The 20,301-nt window shown below is 35.6% G+C and overlaps 1 long non-coding RNA gene across 1 annotated transcript; it reads left to right on the top strand.

Annotated features, from left to right (window-relative positions):
* The first annotated feature begins 2,124 nt into the window (after nt 1-2,124).
* LOC128263855 (uncharacterized) lies at nt 2,125-17,486 on the top strand. The gene is made up of 2 exons (XR_008268540.1): nt 2,125-2,323; nt 17,296-17,486. It is a non-coding gene; the product is annotated as an uncharacterized LOC128263855 (long non-coding RNA).
* Nucleotides 17,487-20,301: the final 2,815 nt, after the last annotated feature.

Here is a 20,301-nt window from a genome sequence, read left to right as displayed (position 1 = left end):
TCAACTGGAGTTTCACTAATTTTTTCAAAAATCCCAACGGTTTTTCAGGGATGGACTGGAAAGAAGGTTGCACCGCAGCAACATCGGCTAACTATCGCATAAATTAGTCCTTTGACGGGCTTTGACGACCGTCAACTTTTTAACAGCGGACTAACTGGGAAGTTTTTGGAACGGTAAAACCTTATGCACCATCTCTTCAACGGATGGTGGAGAGTGGATGCGTCTCTGTGGAAATACCCTTTAAGACGAGACATTTCAAATAAGTTGTGAACCAATTTTTTAAATGCATTTTTTCCATACATGTTAAAAGTAATATTGGCTCGAAAATTAGTTTAAACGACTCTTTTTTCTTTTCATAACATGATTGCATATTATATTTTTAAACTGTTCCGTGTTCGATATACCACCATTCCGCACATAGTATTACCACTAACCATACAACATATTGACTGGTCATTTCATACAAGTCATTTGGACACATAAAAACGGATAGCGGGAGGTCCCCCGTTCTCACAGCAGCAGGTCCCTGCACTTCGTGTGCGTTCGGGTTTTTTGCTATCTCATTCTTATTCTTATTTTTATGCTCGCGCACTCATTGCACCAGTTCTGTCGTTCAGTCGCTGAGAGGTGCTTTTTGAAGAAGGCTGCCCTGCGCTTGAATTCGTCTTTGTATGTATGCGTGATCATGCATTCTCATACACGGGAGCATGTGTGCGTTTATTTCATTTCGGCGCATCAAGAATATTTTGACTTTTGCCCCTTTTCAAACTTGGTACCCTAAGAATATGGGCGTATTTACTATTGGGTTATGATAAAAATATGAATATTATATTTTATAATTTATTTTTTTAATATTTCAGCACACATTTTATTATTGTTTACAAATTCAAATCAGTGGTAGCAGTGAAATGTTTTACATATATGTTTGTAGTCGAATTTATAGAACAGGGCATATCGCAGTCGTGCCACTGAAAACACCGACTGCTCTTCAGTGGTTGAGAAAACTTCAAACTAAATCAGCTTGTGTCGATGTTTTGCGAGCGGTTGGTGCCTGCATACCCTACCGACGATTGCTTTTAAGGAGAGCGGGCATTTAGGGCACTTGTTTTAAATCTTACTGATCTTTGGTTGATTTATTTTTTAATGATTCGCAGTGTAATTTTAATTGTCTTTAAACAACTCGTTATAATCCAAGATATTGGTACAATTAAAATCTAACATTATTATCATTAAAATAAATTATTATCATTAAAAAAATGTGTATTTTTATATTTGTTCCATTTACCTTTACAAAAATATAATAAATATTATATTACTTATTACTTGTTGCGATGATGATAATGAATCGTTAAACGTTATGCAAGTTTACTTATCCCTATCTAGGGGATTTTGCCTGAATGGACGATTATTTCGGAAATTACTGTAAAAAAACAATCTGTTTTGGTCGATATCTCGTTAGATATTAACTTACCGAAAAAGTCACAAAGCATAAAATGTGTATTTTAATTAGACATTCTGACTTTTATTTGGATGTGTTTTTTGATTAAGGTAATACTTTGCAAAACAAATGGACGTAGAACAAAAAATAACGGTTTTACCGTTAAATCTTAAAATATATGTCTTGTGGCCTATTTATTTTTAATCAGGACCCCAAAATTCACAGATTCTGAAAATTTGAAAACGATCGGGACTTTAGTATTGTCGGTGGTACAGCCTTAGATTCGATTTTATCGTTCCAACATAAGCCTTGTTTCACCATTTGTCACCATCCCTAGCGCTTGTAATCTTAAGTATTATCACTAACCTTACAAAATATGTAGTGGTTAGTGCTTTTATTTAAATGCTTTTTTTGAAAAAGTTTATATAGAATTTGTTGACAAAATACAAAGAAAATAACGGCTTTTAACGTTATATTCAAAGAAATCGGTCTTGTCGCAAACTTTGACCTATTTATTCGTAAACAGGACCCTAAACTACATTGATCCTAAAATTTGGAAACGATCGGGCTATGGGACTTTTCGGAGTTTTCCAGATAGGCAACTTGGATCTGTTTAATTGCCCGAACTTAACTTCCCAATGTTCATTTTTTCAGAGTTCCACTTTTGACACTGAATTACTGACGCTATCTTCACGCACATGACTTATTGGTATAAACGGACAACCACTGGAACACGTCTGTTCAAATTACGTTTTTATATCAATATAATTTCTGTTACACACTTTAACACAAAAGTCAAAAAAAAAATGTCCTCTCATGTTTTTATAGAAGATAAAATGGGTAGACGTTTGGACCGTTGTGTTTCAGACGCGTTAATTAAAGGATGTGAGTAAAGGCAATTACATAACCGATATTCTTTTCCTCCACTTAAATTTCTTTCAGATAAAAAAAGTTGCTTTGAATTTACAGTGGCTTACATATTCTATATTCCTATAAAACCTTTTCAATTTCATTTATTTTTTGTATACAGTGAACACAACATTTTTTCGGACACCCGAGAATTCTGACTAAATTCATTAATAATACAACCAAAACGGAACTTAAACAAAAATGTAATATTTTATTGTGAAGATTAACATTAACAAAAAAGATAAGCAAGTTTTTGCTTTGACATACAGTGACGAACTTAGTTATTGGCACTGTCGGCATGTTTGACTTAAACGCATATAGCTTTTTTCTACTAAAAACTAAGATATCAATTTTTTTATATATATACATACATATATCGATAAATTGACAAAAAAACCTACTTGTATTATTTTTAGTAATTATAAAAAACACCTGATTTTCTGTGAACAAAATTATTGGCACACTTATGTAGGTAAAACTATTTTGTCGAAATTTCATTGATCTGGCTACATTTTTCTTGAAAAGCCCCGTCTTTATTTTCCGAATTGCGTGGCTACATATATATTTTAAAGCTAAAAACCAAGCAAAATTTATAAGATTTTAACAAAATTAGCGGCAAACAAAAGGAATCCACTGAAACGGAAAATAATTTTATATTTGCATGATCAAGGCTAATCATATGCTGATATTGGGGAAGATTTGGTTAGAAGCCGTTTTACCATTCGAAGCATTGCCCAGCGTTTTAATGGAGCCTGCTTAACAGAATTTAAAAAAAAAAAGCCGAAAGGTTGAACTTACCAGCCACATTCACTTTTCAATACGTCAATGACCCAAAACATACGGCTTAAGATGTGCGTATGTGGCTCGCACATCATGTAAAACATACTTTGCCGCATCCGCTCCAATCTTCAGATCTAAACCCTATCAAACATTTGTGGGAAGAATTGGATCGACGTGTAAAAAAACGAGCTATATCCACAAAGGCCCAGCTGTAGGTGGCATTGGTGGAAGAGTGGAACATTATTGGTTAAGAAACTAGACAAAACTTAGTTTATTCAATGCCCAGGCGCTCGGAGGCAGTCATTAAGCATAAGGGCTTAGCCACAAAATATTATTTTTGTTTTAAAACGATTATTTTATTTTTTCCTTTTTATTTTTATCATTTTTGGTTTAGTGTGCCAATAATTTTTATCAAAAAAAATCAGGTGTTTTTCTGTAATTTTACTTTTTATAATTACTAGAAAAGTGACAAAAGAATGAACTTAAATTGGTTTTGTTGTAACTTTATCGATATATATGAATAAAACTAGTTTTGATTAAAAATATCTTAGTTTTAAGTGAAGAAAAGCTATGTTAAACTGAAAAGTAGTTTTTTTTTTCGCACAAAAATTATTTGAACACTTTTAAGAATTGCTTAAAAATCTTTGAAATTTTTTTTAATATTTAGTGGGTCCTCCCTTTGCATCAATCACATCTTCTAAACGTCGAACCATGCATTTTATTAGGTTGCTCGTTTCATTAGCGCTATTTTGATCCCAATCATTTTGCAACGACGCTTTCAAGGATTCCTACGAAAAAATGATGTGCTTCCTAATCCTTTTTCTTCAGGATATCCTATACATGTTCTATGGTATTTAAATATGGTGATTGGGGAGGTTTTTAAGCTGCTTGCACTGATATATCAGCCACTCTTGTACTAAACACGAAGATGCTTCGGATCGTTGTATTGTTGAAACAAGAAAGTCATCGGATCTAGCCCAAGATTTCAAACGCTGGGAATCAAATTTTCGCTCAAAATATTCTTGTACATGGTCTTATTCATTTTATCGTTGATGAAGAAAATCTAGCCAACTCCACCCAAATTCTTCTCCCTGATGGCTTCATTTGCTTTTCTCCAAACTTTAGAGGGGCCATCATGTGCGAGTATGTTTGATTATGATGAATCACTAAATAAAAAAACGTATCCCGTTTGTTAACATGCAGTTTTGAGTTCTCCAATCGTTTTTCTTTGTTGATAGCAGAAATAAATAGTTTTTAACGGGCAACGCCACCTGCCGGCCTTGTGCAGGTAGTTTTGTGTTGTTTCCTCTACATTTTTCCGAATTGTTGCAGATGTTCTTGGATTTTTCTGGACTATAGACACAACTTTCCATTCCTCTCCAGGTGTCAGAATCTTAGGATTTCCAGCTTTCCCGTGAATTGCAGCCACATCACCTGTGTTTAGGTATTTTTTGATCACTCTATTAATTGTGGAAGGTGATTTCGAATTGAATTTAACATGGATTTTCGCAAATCTAGTGACAAATCTTGACCCCGTCCCATTTTGTCTAAAAATTCAAGCATTGAAACTATCAGAAAAAAAAACAAAAAAAGCCCAAGAAAACCAACTTCGAAGAACTTCCAAGTAAAGTACAAAAAAAATTTGCCGATTACCGTTACATTCAGAAAAATAACAATATAAATGAGAAACGTACGTGCATTTTAAGCACTTTTTTCGCTTTTCTTTAAATATTTTTGAGGGTAATAAAAAAGGGTAACATTTTTTTGCTCTTTAGGAACATGACTGTTTCCATGATACGTACAAAAATGTTGGTAAAATTACGAAAGTTACAAAAAATATGAAGTAAACTTAGAATAAATTTTGTGCTGAAACAATTTTAAGATTTAAAAGGTATCGTTTTATTGTTAACAACGAAAAAGGAATATAAAGCTCGAAAGCTTGTTTTAACCAAGTAACAAAGTCAACTTATAGATCAATATGCTTTACGGTGGCCCTGATATTTCCTGTTTTGGGATTGGCATTAGGCTTTTGCCAAATTTTGAGATTTCCGCCCTGCACTACTGTTTACAAACTTTTAACTGATGATTCATCGCCAAAAAATGCAGTAAAGAAATTCAGAAGGCCAACGTCCACTTTTTGTGGTAATAATTAATAACAATAAAATTTAAAAAGGTTTTTTTGTTAATATTTTTTATTGTAAAGATAATGATAAAATAATACACCTTAAAAAAATTGAGAGTGCTTCTACCTTTATTTTAAAGAAATCAAAGTTATTTTTTTTTCAACAAATGCAAAAAATAGTGTTAAAAAAAGTGTACAAAAAATCGGTAGTGTAGAAATTTTAAACTTCGGCTTATTATGTTTGTGTTGCAGACCTATTGTTCATAATGCTCATATCCCAGTTGAATATCCCTTTAATTCGAAAAGATTATAATTTACCTCATCTTCCTCCTTTGTTATTTATTTCGCAAGATGTTTGAAAACATAGACGCTTTGATAATTTTCAGCTATATTATATTGTTTTCCGGTTTGAATAAAATTAATCGCGTAAATCTAAACTTTCAAATTATAACTATGTCAAAAAGTATTTAAAAAAAATTAAAAATTAGAGGAGCTACATTTTTTTTTATTTTTTTGTTTTTTACATTTTGATTATTTTTATGGGAGCTAATGATATAGTCGTTTCATTTTGATGAAATTTAAATCGTAATTCTGAAATTATTAACAATTAATATATTTTGAAGTTTTTGAAAATAAAATAAAACCAGACGGAAGCAAACTTCGGAAATCCGAAGTCCATATACCCTTGTAGCTATTGCAAAAATTTAATATTCTTGAAAACATTAAAATTATGATTAACTCAAAAACATTGAAGCTATGATGATTTGCAGCTCAATTATTTGATAGTTCCAATGACAGATATATGATATCGTTTTCCGGTTTTAATAATTTTTTAGTAATTCTGAACTGTTAAATTATTAATAAGTCAAAAGAATTAGAAAAAAAAATTACAAATTAAAAAGTTATATATTTCAAAATAAAAATTTTTTATATTTCTATTGTTCTTATGGAAGCTTTAAGTTATAGTTTGATTTTTGATGAAATTTAAACCGTAATTCTGAAATATTTAACCATTACTATAACTAAAACAAAAATTAAAAAACAGCAGTTATAATTTTTTTTCATTTATTTTTCCTTTTGTTCCTATGAGAGACTAGTTTGCGTAGAAACGGACGGACAGACGAACAGACGGACATGGATGCTGATCAAGAATATATATACTTATAAGGGTCGGAAAAGTCTCCTTCACTGCATTGCAAACTTCATTAATGCTATATTATATAGTTGTCTAATCCGGCTCGTTCCGAATTATAAATACTAATTGCAAAATCATTTGTATATCATTAGTATGCCATCCGCGGCGTCGGCATAATGCCGGCAGAGCCGACCTCCCAGCCTCTCAGTCTCAGATATTTGCTGATGATTTAAGGTGCTTTATTGCTGATGGTTTGCTTTACTGATAAATCCCTATGACAAGACCATTGAAAAGAGAGATTGGTCTTAGCCGACAACTGATCTAAAGCTGCCCCAATGTGATGATTTTGCCAGGACAGCCTTTTTTTCTGATGGTTTGCTTAACTGATAAATCCCTATGACATGACTATTGAAAAGAGAGATTGGTCTTAGCTGACCACAGATCTAACGTTGCCCCAATGTGATGATTTTGCCAGGACAGCCTTCCTGATAAAGTATAATATAACATAACACAAAAAGGGATTTAATAAAGGAGTATGGTACCATATAACAAAAACAACCAAACAAACTGGTTTAATTAATTTTAAAATTAATCAAGATTGTTGTTAAATAGAAGGGTAATGACATTGAATACCTAAACCGTTTACATGGTTGAAACAAGCGGTGGCTTATGTGATTTTTACGTTATTTATTAAAAAAACATTTCTAATATTAATTGTAATATCATATGATACACTTTCTACAATATGTAATACTTCTTGCAATTCACAAACATCAACAATATTTTTTGGGAGATAGTTGTAATCCACGCCCTGAAACTCTAAGTGCGTAATAAAAAAATTCAAAAATGTAATCATTTAAAGTTACATTTGTATTTTAACCAAGGTTTATATATGAATATGAATTATTATTAATAATTTATAGTGAGGCCTTAATAAATAAGAAATGCGTTTTTATTTTGGTTTCACACCCCCAGCTTAAAAATTGCTATTTGGGCTATTTATCTTTAAAACAAGAGAGAACGCTATAGTCGATTTTTCCGACTGTAATCTAAACCATTTCAAAATAAATATTACACCAGAGAACGATCGGGTTTTAGGTGGAGTTATCTGCTTAACTGGACTGACAACACTACAAGCAAAGAGCGAGTAGCATCCCGACTGTGGAGATCTGTACCAGCAGAGAGCGGCGTTAAGGAGAAGAGTAATGTTCTCTCCCTATCTCCACAGTAGGTTTGGCTGGTACTTTGCCAATTGGTTGGCAACGCCTTATTATAGTTCCAGGGTCACCGACCAGAGTGGATGGCCAATAAAGGATATAATTATTAGTTGATGTAAAGTGTTTCATTCAGTGGGCGATCGTGGTCTTTACACTGGAGACGAGGATAAAACCGGAGATTAAGTTTGTGCTAAACTTTTTGCAAGAAAAAGATAATCGAATCGATTAAACCAGCAAACTTTATGTGTGCAAAGGAAATGTAAGTAGAAAAAAAAGAAGAAGACACAGGCACACAGCAGTAGAAAAACCTTTGGCAAATGGAAGGATTAAAGAAATGAAAAAAAGAGAGAGTCTATACCAAATGGAATGAGATCCAAATAAAACAAGAAGGAAAGCAAACTTCGGCAAGCCGAAGTTCATATACCCTTGCAGCATTAATTAAATACTTTTGAAAACATTTAAATTATGATTTACTTGAGTATGTGCTAAAAAAAAACATTGAAACAATGATGATTTGCAGCTCAATTATTAGATAGTTATTTTATATATTTTTATTATTTCTATGGGAGCTATATGCTATAGACGTCCGATTTTGATAAAATTTATACCATAATTCTGAAATAATTAAACATTGCTATATGTCGAAGAACTAAACAAAAAATTAAAAAACAGAAAAGTTATAATTTTTTTTCATTTATTTTTCCGATTGTTCCTATGGGAGCTATATGCTATAGTCGTCCGATTTTGATGAAATTAAAACCGTAATTCTGAAATATTAAACCATTACTATATCTCGAAGAACTAAACAAAAAATTAAAAAACAGCAAAGTTATAATTTTTTTTCATTTATTTTTCCGATTGTTCCTATGGGAGCTATATGCTATAGTCGTCCGATTTTGATGAAATTTAAACCGTAAATCGGAAATATTTTACCATTACTATATGTCGAAGAACTAAACAAAAAATTAAAAAACAGCAAAGTTATAATTTTTTTTCATTTATTTTTCCGATTGTTCCTATGGGAGCTATATGCTATAGTCGTCCGATCCGGCTCGTTCCGACTTATATACTACCTGCAATAGAAAGACAACTTTTGGGAAAGTTTCATGCAGATAGCTTTAAAACTGAGAGACTAGTTTGCATATAAACGGACGGACAGACGGACAGACGGACATGGCTAGATCGACTCTACTAGTGATGCTGATCAAGAATATATATACTTTATAGGGTCGGAAACGTCTCCTTCACTGCGTTGCAAACTTCTGACTGAAATTATAATACCCTCTGCAAGGGTATAAAAATTGAAAAAAAGCAAAGTTATAAGTTTTTTTTATTTTTTTCCGATTGTTCCTATGAGAGCTATATGATATAGTCGTCCGATTTTGATGAAATTTAAACCGATATTCTGAAATATTAAACCATTACTAAATGTCGAAGAACTAAACAAAAAATTAAAAAACAGCAAAGTTATAATTTTTTTTCATTTATTTTTCCGATTGTTCCTATGGGAGCTATATACTATAGTCGTCCGATTTTGATAAAATTTCAACCATAATTCTGAAATATTAAACCATTACTAAATGTCGAAGAACTAAAAAAAAATTAAAAAACAGCAAAGTTATAATTTTTTTTCATTTATTTTTCCGATTGTTCCTATGGAAGCTATATGCTATAGTCGTCCGATCCGGCTCGTTCCGACTTATATACTACCTGCAATAGAAAGACAACTTTTGGGAAAGTTTCATGCAGATAGCTTTAAAACTGAGAGACTAGTTTGCATATAAACGGACGGACAGACGGACAGACGGACGGACAAACGGACATGGCTAGATCGACTCTACTAGTGATGCTGATCAAGAATATATATACTTTATAGGGTCGGAAACGTCTCCTTCACTGCGTTGCAAACTTCTGACTGAAATTATAATTCCCTCTGCAAGGGTATAAAAATTGAAAAACAGCAAAGTTATAAGTTTTTTTTTATTTTTTTCCGATTGTTCCTATGGGAGCTATATGATATAGTCGTCCGATTTTGATGAAATTTAAACCGATATTCTGAAATATTAAACCATTACTAAATGTCGAAGAACTAAACAAAAAATTAAAAAACGGCAAAGTTATAATTTTTTTTCATTTATTTTTCCGATTGTTCCTATGGGAGCTATATACTATAGTCGTCCGATTTTGATAAAATTTCAACCATAATTCTGAAATATTAAACCATTACTAAATGTCGAAGAACTAAAAAAAAAATTAAAAAACAGCAAAGTTAAAATTTTTTTTCATTTATTTTTCCGATTGTTCTTATGGGAGCTATATGTTATAGTCGTCCGATCCGGCTCGTTCCGACTTATATACTACCTGCTATAGAAAGACAACTTTTGGGAAAGTTTCATGCAGATAGCTTTAAAACTGAGAGACTAGTTTGCATATAAACGGACGGACAGACAGACGGACGGACAGACGGACATGGCTAGATCGACTCTACTAGTGATGCTGATCAAGAATATATATACTTTATAGGGTCGGAAACGTCTCCTTCACTGCGTTGCAAACTTCTGACTGAAATTATAATACCCTCTGCAAGGGTATAAAAATAAAGAGTCTTTTCCAAATTGAATGAGCCTAAGCTAAAAAAAAATAAAAGAGTCTATTCCAAATGGAATGAGATCAAGAAAAGGAAGGAAAAGCCTTAAGTAATCTGTTCCTAATGGAATAAGAGCAAAAGAAAGAGAATACAGAAAAGCCCGATGTTGAGGGACTATTTTGGGATTTATGTTTTAAATTCAGGAAAAATTATGACGTAGCTGAAGCCTTTTCTACGCCAGGCGATGGACAAGGCGCTATGGCGTACGGAGTGGGAAATGTGGCTGCGCGCATTTACTATATATGTGGACACGGAGGAGATCACAAATGTGTATAAAAAGAGGAATAAACTACTTCACTTGGGTGGACCCCAGCTTCAGGCGGTTGTGTTTATCATTCCCGGCGCCCTAATACCATACGACGACAATCTGTTTACAGTAGCAAATGAGCAATCCGGCGAGGAAGAGATTTTGTGTAAAATAAGTGGTCACACGGTCGCCATGGTTATTGACTCGGGCTCAAAGTATAACCTAATCGATCATTGGGATTGGCAAAAATTGCGCGAGTGAAAAACAGTCATGTTTAACGCTCGCACAGAATCAGTAAACCAATTTAGAGCTTATTCCTCAGACCGTCTACTCAAGGTATTACAAATTTTCGAAGCACCGATTTCGGTACGGAACGATTCTGAACTGATTGTTACTTTTTACGTTATTGAAAATAGTAAACAATCTTATTTCGGACGTGACACAGCTATAAAACTCAACGTCTTAAGACTGGGACTATGCGTACATAGAGTTGAAAATGTTGAACCGTTTCCCAAATGGCGTGATGTTTCAGACATTCAAACTTTCGATTACTCCATTACTCCCATCCAACAACCCATTAGGCGTGTATCGACAGCGTTGGAAGCGTTATCAATTGGATTTGGCCGAATCCAGCAGAGGAATTACAACATTTATTACGCACCGTGGCTTATTTCGATACAAACGTTTAATGTTTGGGGTGAACTTGGCGACTGAAATATTCCAAAGGTTGATGGGAAAACTCGTATCTCCTTGTCAAAATGCCCTAAACTTACATTGACGACATAATAGTCTTTGGGAGCAATATGGAAGATCATGACGCAGCCCTAAAAATGGTAAGGACTATTTTGAAAAATAATAATGTTTTGCTGAACGAAAAGAAATGTACACATAAAAACCCAGAAATTAAAATTTTTAGGCCAATTTTTGTCCGATCAACGGATCGAAGTTGACCCAGAAAAAGTTAAGGTGATTATTCAGAGCTCCCAAAAGTAAAGGAGAAATACGCAGTTTCCTTGGTCTAGCTACATACGTGGCTAAATTTGTGGTTGACTTGGCAGACAGTACTGAGTCAGTAAGGAAATTACTAAAGAGTCATGAACCAATTTTTGGGGTAAAGAGCAGGATGAAGCATTTAAAGTATTAAAAGAAAAAATTGCGGCAGTACCAAAACTCTCATACTTTAACCCTAAAGACAAAACGTGTTTAATTGCGGATGCTAGTCCGGTGGCTCTTGGTTCTGTATTAGTACAGTTTGACAAATCTAACAGCCCACGAATAATATCATTTGCCAGTAACAGCCTTTCACCGGTAGAAAAGAGATATTCGCAAACCGAAAAGGAAAGCCTGGCGTTCGTGTGGGGTGTAGAAAAATTGTATTTTTATTTGGCTGGTTTGAAATTTGACTTAATAACCGATCACAAGCCGTTAGAGACGATCTTTAAACCAACATCACGACCGCCGGCTAGAATTTAAAAGTGGTTGCTGAGGTTACAATCTTACCGTTTTCATGTTATTTATAAACGGGAAAAGAAAATATTGCTGATTCGTTGTCAAGACTGTGCCAACATACTGATGCAGAACCTTATGACTGGGCTAAAGAGAAGCATATTTTTCGCGTACTGTCAACATCCATACCTAAATTTATCTCCATATCTGAAGTCAGCGAGATGAGTGTCCTAGATGAGGAGATGTTGGATGCAATAACGTGTATTAATCAAGACTCATGGAAGGCGAATTTGTCAAGTCCGTATTACCCGTTTCGGCTGGAACTGTCTATAGTCGGTGATATCCAACTTCGAGGCACCCGGTTAGTAATTCCACGAAAACTACGAGTAGTAATCCTTAACCTTGCTCACGAAGGGCATTCAGGAATAAGTGCCATGAAACGAAGATTGCGTTCAAAGGTTTGGTGGCCATGTTTGGACAAAGATGCTGAACAATGCGTTAAGACGTGCCGAGATTGTCTTATAGTGTCAATGCCATCAAGGCCTGCTCCGATGCAACGACACCGGTTTCCGAATGGACCCTAGAAGTGTCTAGCAACTGATCTTTTGGGACCATTACCTAACGGTGAAAATATATTAGTTCTCATAGATTATTACTCAAGGTATATAGAATTCAAATAAATCAGATCTATATCATCAAAAACAATTATTGATGAGATGGAGGAGATATTTTCACGGCTAGGATTTTTAGAGACGATAACGACTGATAATGGTAGGCAATTTGTAAGCGCTAAGTTCAAAAGTTTTTGTCACACAAACGGAGTTAGGTTAATGTCTACACCTCCCTACTGGCCCCAGGCAAACGGCGAAGTAGAGAACATGAACCGATCTCTTGTGAAACGTTTGAAGATAGCTCACGCGAATAACGACAGCTACAAGAAAGAAATCCAGAGATTCTTATTGATGTACCACAGGCGCTCCACCGACGGAGCTAACAGGGTGATTAGGGATAAAATCCCAAGCATCCAGGATCATGTTGGCGAGATGGCAGACTCAGAGGAAAAAGACAGGGATCTGCTGGAAAAAGAAAAAGGGAAACAGTATGCAGACAAATGCAGGAGCGCGGGCAACTTGAATCATCGAATTGGGGACAAAGTACTTCTAAAGAACGTAGTATTCCCACACAAATTGACGCCTACATTTGATACGACCACCTATGAGGTTACTAAGCGAGAAGGAAATGTTGTCCAGATACTCGGGGTGGTAAGACGTACACCTGAAACGTAGGTCATTTAAAAAAGATAGTAGATACTAAATCGCCTATGTCGACAAATCCGGTGGAGGTCAGGATCTCTCGAAATTCTATAAGAAAGGAGGATTCGATGTCTAGTAAGCAGCATATACCAAACGAGGACCTGAGACTCCGTCTAAAGAAAAAGGAAGGGGTGTGGAAATCTGTACCAGCAGAGAGCAGCGCTAAGGGGAACGGTAATGTTCTCTCCCTATCTCCACCGTAGGTTTGGCTGGTACTTTTCCAATCGGTTGGCAACGCCTTATTATTAGTTCCAGAGTCACCGGCCAGAGCGGATAGCCAATTAAGGATATAATTATTAGTTGATATAAAGTGTTTCATTCAGTGGGAGATCGTGGCCTTCACACCGATCATCCTCGAATAGCTGCCCTATCTTAAAACCGCTGTCGGTACACACATTGACAAGTTTCCTCGTGCAAATAACTGTGGTAATATGGTATGTGTGCACTCCGCTTCTCTTATGGACGAACTCCGTTTTTATAACCTTGCAGAGAGTTTTATAATTTCAGTCAGAAGTTTGCAAGAAGACATATCCGACCCTATAAAGTATATATATTCTTGATCACCATCACCATTTGCGTAGTAACGGACGCAAACTAGTCTCACAGTTTTAAGGCTATCTGCATGAAACTTTCCCAAAAGTTTTCTTTCTGTTGCAGGTAGAGTATAAGTCGGAACTAGTCGGATGGGACGACTATATAATTTAGCACCTCTGGGGAAAAAATAAAAAAATTATAACTTTTGCTGTTTAATATTATTTTAATGTCTTCGATATTTAATAATGGTTTATTATTTTTAAATTATGGCTTAAATTTAATTAAAATCAGTCAGTTAAATCATATATCTCCAATAAAAGCAATTGAAAAAAAATGTTACTTCTATATTTTTTTATTTTTTTTTAAATTAAGATTTATGTTTTGGTTTGTATTGAAATTGGAAAACGACATATAGCTGCCATTAGAACAATCCATAAATTGAGCTAAATATCATCTTACCTTAAATTTTTTTAAACATACTTAAATCAATATTGAGATGCTTTAAAGAATATTTTATTTTTGCAATAGCTGCAACAGTATATAAACTTCGTATTGCCGAAGTTTGCTTCCTTTCTTGTTTATTTTGATCTATTTCGGTGAGGGGTAATTAGAAAGATTTATTTCTTCATTAAACGAAAAAAAACTTTAACCTTAAAAATTATCCCCAGTTTTGAGATATTGCATACCTCTTTTTGGGCCATATATTTATTCTGTCTATATTATTTAAGAAGTTATTGGCAATTATGTTGTTTTAAAATGTTACTGCATATCCGAAAAACGGCATACTATGACATGGTCGCACTTTATAGGGCTTCTGTTAGCAAGGGTGTGGCTCTTAGCTAGTAGTGTTGAAAATGTAGTTCGGCAGAGTGCGCCACCAAAAAACCTATTGTTTTCTTAAGGAATATTTATTTTAAAATTTGTTAGTTGAGTAACAAGTATCCAATAGACCTGAAACTCGACTATAGCGTTCCTTATTTTCGGCGGCAGTGCTGGCGCTCACTAAATCGAAAACATATTGTTGCTCTCAAATCAATGACGAATTGAGCACTCAACAATTTTTGTTATAACATGAAAGAAAGCTATAGTCAAATTCCCCAACTATTAGATAAATACTCCCCCACAAAACAATCAGAGTTTAGAAGCCGCCCCCCGCTAACAGTTCTTTTGTTCTCTCTCCGAACAGCGGCTGTTACACGTTAGACGTGCTTAGTTGTTTCTAAATAGATGTTCTTTGTTTTGATTTGACAAGGAAATTTCTTCCGCCTTATTTATCGGCCATTTATGTTTTTGTTTTTGGTCGTTAGTGGTGAAAGATAATATACCAAAGCTCAAATATCGAGTAAATATCTAGTAAACATCAGTAAAAATCCAAATTTTGTAGACTGATGTACCTTGACGCATTTTACCCCATATCTATCTGCCTATACAAAACCTATGTAAAAAAAATGCGTCTGGCCACAGACGCAATGACGCAATGAAGCAACCCAAGTGTAACTAGGCTCTTATTCTTCGAGTAACGGGTTTAACAATTTTAAACAAACCTAATTTTTAAATGTTTATAAAAAAAATCAATAACAAAAGTTCCACTTGTTTTCTTGGGACTCAACCAGACTAACTTTTGGCACGATTTGAGAGAGACCTTATTCCAGCACAATTGAGATGATTGTTGAGGGAGAGGATATAAGTAGTTAAGTATGTATAGCTGCGTTCGAACGAAAAAAATTGCGAACTACTTCGGCGACCTGCCATTGCACTTGCTGGATAAAAGCTCTGATGTTCTCCGATGGTAGATTTTGTTTTTCATATAGCAGGAATGCTGAGGCGCGGCCCGTTTTTGCGCTCACATACTGCTGCGGTGAGGTCGGCGCTGCTGTAAGGAAAATAACATTTAGCTCTGCACGCAGCACGGTACAAGTCTTGGCTTACCCGAGTTGCCCAGGACAAGGAGATGTTATTTACAGAACCTATCCCCCGCAGTCATTCAAATATATATAAAAATTTAATAAATATTATTCAATATTAATATTAAGAGATATTAAAGGCCTTAATATCTCCCTTCTGCATTTTTGTCTGTTAAGTTTTGCGGCTTTGTACAAAATGGAGAAAGGGTTCGATGATTCAGAGCCGGGTAAAACGACACCATGGATCAGCCAACCGGCGGAAGATCTGTGGCGACGAATACATCGAGTTAGACAGGCATGCGGCATCTCGTGAGAGTTACTCACTTAACCATTTTAAATTATCTGCAGAAGGCTGGATACACCAAAAAGCTTGATGTTTGGGTGCCGTATGATTTGACGCAAAAAATCCTTCTGGTCGCCTGCGATAAGCTGCTGAAACGGAACGAACTGGAGCCATTCTCGAAACGGATGGTGACTGACATTAAAAAAAAACGGTCGTGCTCGAAGGCCGGTGAATCGTCCCACACAGTGGCCGGGATTGACGGCCGGGAACAATTTTCTGTGTGTCTGGTGGGATTGGAAAAGAGTCATCCACCATGAGCTGCTCCCAAATGGCCAGACTCTTTGTTCTACCATCTAATGCGAACAGCTGGACCGCTTGAAGCAGGCCAGAAGCGTCCAGAATTGGCCAACAGGAATTGGCCAACGCCAGACCTCACACGTCAGAAGCTACTGGAGCTTTTATGGATGCGACCACCGTATAGCCCGGACAGCGCCAAGTGATTACTACTCTTTCTTTCCATGGCGAACGCCCTTGGTGGTGTAGAGATGAACTCAAAAGAGTCTTGTGAAAAGTGGCTGTCCGAGTTCTTCGCAAATAAGGAGAGTTGCTTCTGCGAATGTGTATTATGAAGTTGCCGTCTACATGGAAAAAGGTTATCGAACAAAACGGGGCATATTTGATGTAAATCCGATCACTTTAACACTTTTCATAAAGCATTGAATAAAGAGCAAAAAAGCGGAAGAGAGATATTTGATAAACCTATATTTTACTATTTCGACATGCCCTAAATATCGTTTCATACTTGTAGAGAGATCGGTATTTTAAAATTCATCCTGCGACCTTGTTTATTTTTTTTAGGTTCTAGAAATTAAATGAAATTAAAAATTGGGCATATTGAAAACACTTCTATCTATGGCGGTCAAAGTCGAAATCCCCTTAGGCAAATTTTTGTGCCGCTGTAAAATATGTTTTACGATAAAATAAAATATTTGGTTTAAAATAATAAAAACAAATCATTAGAAATGTTTCAAGACGTAATTTATACAATGTATTTCAGAAGTATTGATTGATTTTTGTTGCTGAATAATACAATAGCAAAGATTTATTTAATTTAACATTAAAAGTGTAGAAACAAAAATTACTCAAACATTCTTAAGCTTCAATTGGCACCTTTCTTGACAGTTTGTTTTATCGGATTATTTATTAAATTTTTAAATACAGACATTATTTTACAGAAAATTTATGTCAGAACTCCACTTACATTTTTACGTATTTTGTACGTTTACAAAAACCTAATGCCCTTATTTTGTTATTTTTCAGGTGGGGGCCTCGTCATTGGATCTGCCGTATCTCTACTATTTTTAAAAAGAGGAGCGTGGCCTGCATGGATTGGGGCTGGATTTGGAATCGGCGTCGCATATAGAACATGTGAAAAGAACTTAAATTCTTTTAAGTGAATAAATCTTTGTCGCTTATAAATAAAAATAAACCATTTACATAGCAACAAAAAACGGGCTATGGAGTCGGTTTCCTGGCTGGTGTATGTTTCAGTCCGGCTAGGTCGTTTACACAAAATTGATGTTCGGAAATTTTCTAAAAAGTAAGCCGACTAATAAATGAAAGTTTTCGGGCTTACGTAAAAGTCGTTTAAGTTATTATTTTGCTAGGGAACTACGTGGTTTTTCGGGCAAGTGGCTAGGGCAGTCACATAGCGTATTTGTCTCATATTTTGGAATGACCCGATAAACTTAATTAAGTAAGTGGTTTACAGAGTCAAATATTTTACAAAAGTTAGTGTACATGACTTCTTCAGGAAGATTAATTTAAGGCCATTTATCACAAATGAGCTGAACTCTAAAAGACTAGTGGTGGTTGATCTCCTTATTGATTTTCTAAATCAAGGACTTTAGGTTAATACCTTTGATGTGATATTATTTTTTTTTTAAATAACAGATTGATTTTTTGCACAATTGTCTTTAAAATACATGGAACATTTTTTTTTCCAGAAAACAATTTAATTATCTTTAAAATATAAATATATTGAACATATTGTTTTCCAGAAAACAATTTATTTATCTTTAAAATTAGCTACTTTAAAGCCTGATTAGTTAAATACTCAACAGAAAATCGAGAAACGGAGTTTCGAGTATGCAACGAGTGAACATAATCAGTCCTTAACCGCGGGTTCAGGCACATGTGACTCCTAGTTCTCTACTCATGTTTCTCGAAGCCCTGCATGGCCTGTTCGTCTTGCACTCCTTGCTTCTAATCTTTGACGCTGGTGGCTCTCCCGTAAGCTACTCCTCGCTCTCCTGCTCCGCTGCTGCCGAAGCTCTTACTCGTGGTGCTGCTGTCGGTTTGAACGGCTGCGCTCTTGAGTCTCATTGGCGCCCCAGCGTTTACTCATTAGTTTTACTCTTGCTCTCCTCCGGTATTCTCTCTCTTTTATTCTTATAGGTAAGGTTGCCTACTTTGTTGCAATTGAAAGCTATCGACAGGGGAATATCGCCCTTGGCGATAAAGGTTGGCAGGGCCAAGAAAGGGAGGGGAAGTGTGGAGAGTAAGAGGCGCTCTGGTGGATGGTCAGGAAAGAAAACCTTAATCCGCTCATAGATTCCACCACCTCCCCTGGCCCAGAAGTATCTCCACCCACACCAAACCATGAGGAACTGCACCCACACCGATAGCTGAATGAGAGCCGAGCGGCTACGTGATGCAAATGGAAGAGGTAAATCGGGAAGAGGAAAAAATCAGGTGATGCTGGTGCTGGGCAGAGGGTATAAATAGGGCTGAAAGGGGTCAGGCCACCACGAGTTCCCAAAAATTTTTACAGCAGCAAGTGGTTCGGGAAATTTGTAGTGAAAATTAATATATATAATATTAAAAGTGAGTTAGATGATGGGGTAGTGGCCATCAATCTAAAGTGTAGTATCAAGATAATATAATGTACATCTTCAGAAAAGGAAACGGAATGTCTTAAGGAATATTTATTTTAAAAATTGTTAGTTGAGTAACAAGTATCCAATAGACCTGAAACTCGACTATAGCGTTCCTTATTTTCGGCGGCAGTGCTGGCGCTCACTAAATCGAAAACATATTGTTGCTCTCAAATCAATGACGAATTGAGCACTCAACAATTTTTGTTATAACATGAAAGAAAGCTATAGTCAAATTCCCCAACTATTAGATAAATATTCCCCCACAAAACAATCAGAGTTTAGAAGCCGCCCCCCGCTAACAGTTCTTTTGTTCTCTCTCCGAACAGCGGCTGTTACACGTTAGACGTGCTTAGTTGTTTCTAAATAGATGTTCTTTGTTTTGATTTGACAAGGAAATTTCTCCCGCCTTATTTATCGGCCATTTATGTTTTTGTTTTTGGTCGTTAGTGGTGAAAGATAATATACCAAAGCTCAAATATCGAGTAAATATCTAGTAAACATCAGTAAAAATCCAAATTTTGTAGACTGATGTACCTTGACGCATTTTACCCCATATCTATCTGCCTATACAAAACCTATGTAAAAAAAAATGCGTCTGGCCACAGACGCAATGACGCAATGAAGCAACCCAAGTGTAACTAGGCTCTTATTCTTCGAGTAACGGGTTTAACAATTTTAAACAAACCTAATTTTTAAATGTTTATAAAAAAAATCAATAACAAAAGTTCCACTTGTTTTCTTGGGACTCAACCAGACTAACTTTTGGCACGATTTGAGAGAGACCTTATTCCAGCACAATTGAGATGATTGTTGAGGGAGAGGATATAAGTAGTTAAGTATGTATAGCTGCGTTCGAACGAAAAAAATTGCGAACTACTTCGGCGACCTGCCATTGCACTTGCTGGATAAAAGCTCTGATGTTCTCCGATGGTAGATTTTGTTTTTCATATAGCAGGAATGCTGAGGCGCGGCCCGTTTTTGCGCTCACATACTGCTGCGGTGAGGTCGGCGCTGCTGTAAGGAAAATAACATTTAGCTCTGCACGCAGCACGGTACAAGTCTTGGCTTACCCGAGTTGCCCAGGACAAGGAGATGTTATTTACAGAACCTATCCCCCGCAGTCATTCAAATATATATAAAAATTTAATAAATATTATTCAATATTAATATTAAGAGATATTAAAGGCCTTAATATCTCCCTTCTGCATTTTTGTCTGTTAAGTTTTGCGGCTTTGTACAAAATGGAGAAAGGGTTCGATGATTCAGAGCCGGGTAAAACGACACCATGGATCAGCCAACCGGCGGAAGATCTGTGGCGACGAATACATCGAGTTAGACAGGCATGCGGCATCTCGTGAGAGTTACTCACTTAACCATTTTAAATTAT

This window comes from Drosophila gunungcola, unplaced genomic scaffold, assembly GCF_025200985.1.
Source record: "Drosophila gunungcola strain Sukarami unplaced genomic scaffold, Dgunungcola_SK_2 000022F, whole genome shotgun sequence".
In the NCBI taxonomy this organism is placed as follows: domain Eukaryota; kingdom Metazoa; phylum Arthropoda; class Insecta; order Diptera; family Drosophilidae; genus Drosophila; species Drosophila gunungcola.
Note: the sequence above shows the minus strand (reverse complement) of the source record. Positions and strands in the feature narration are given on the sequence as shown.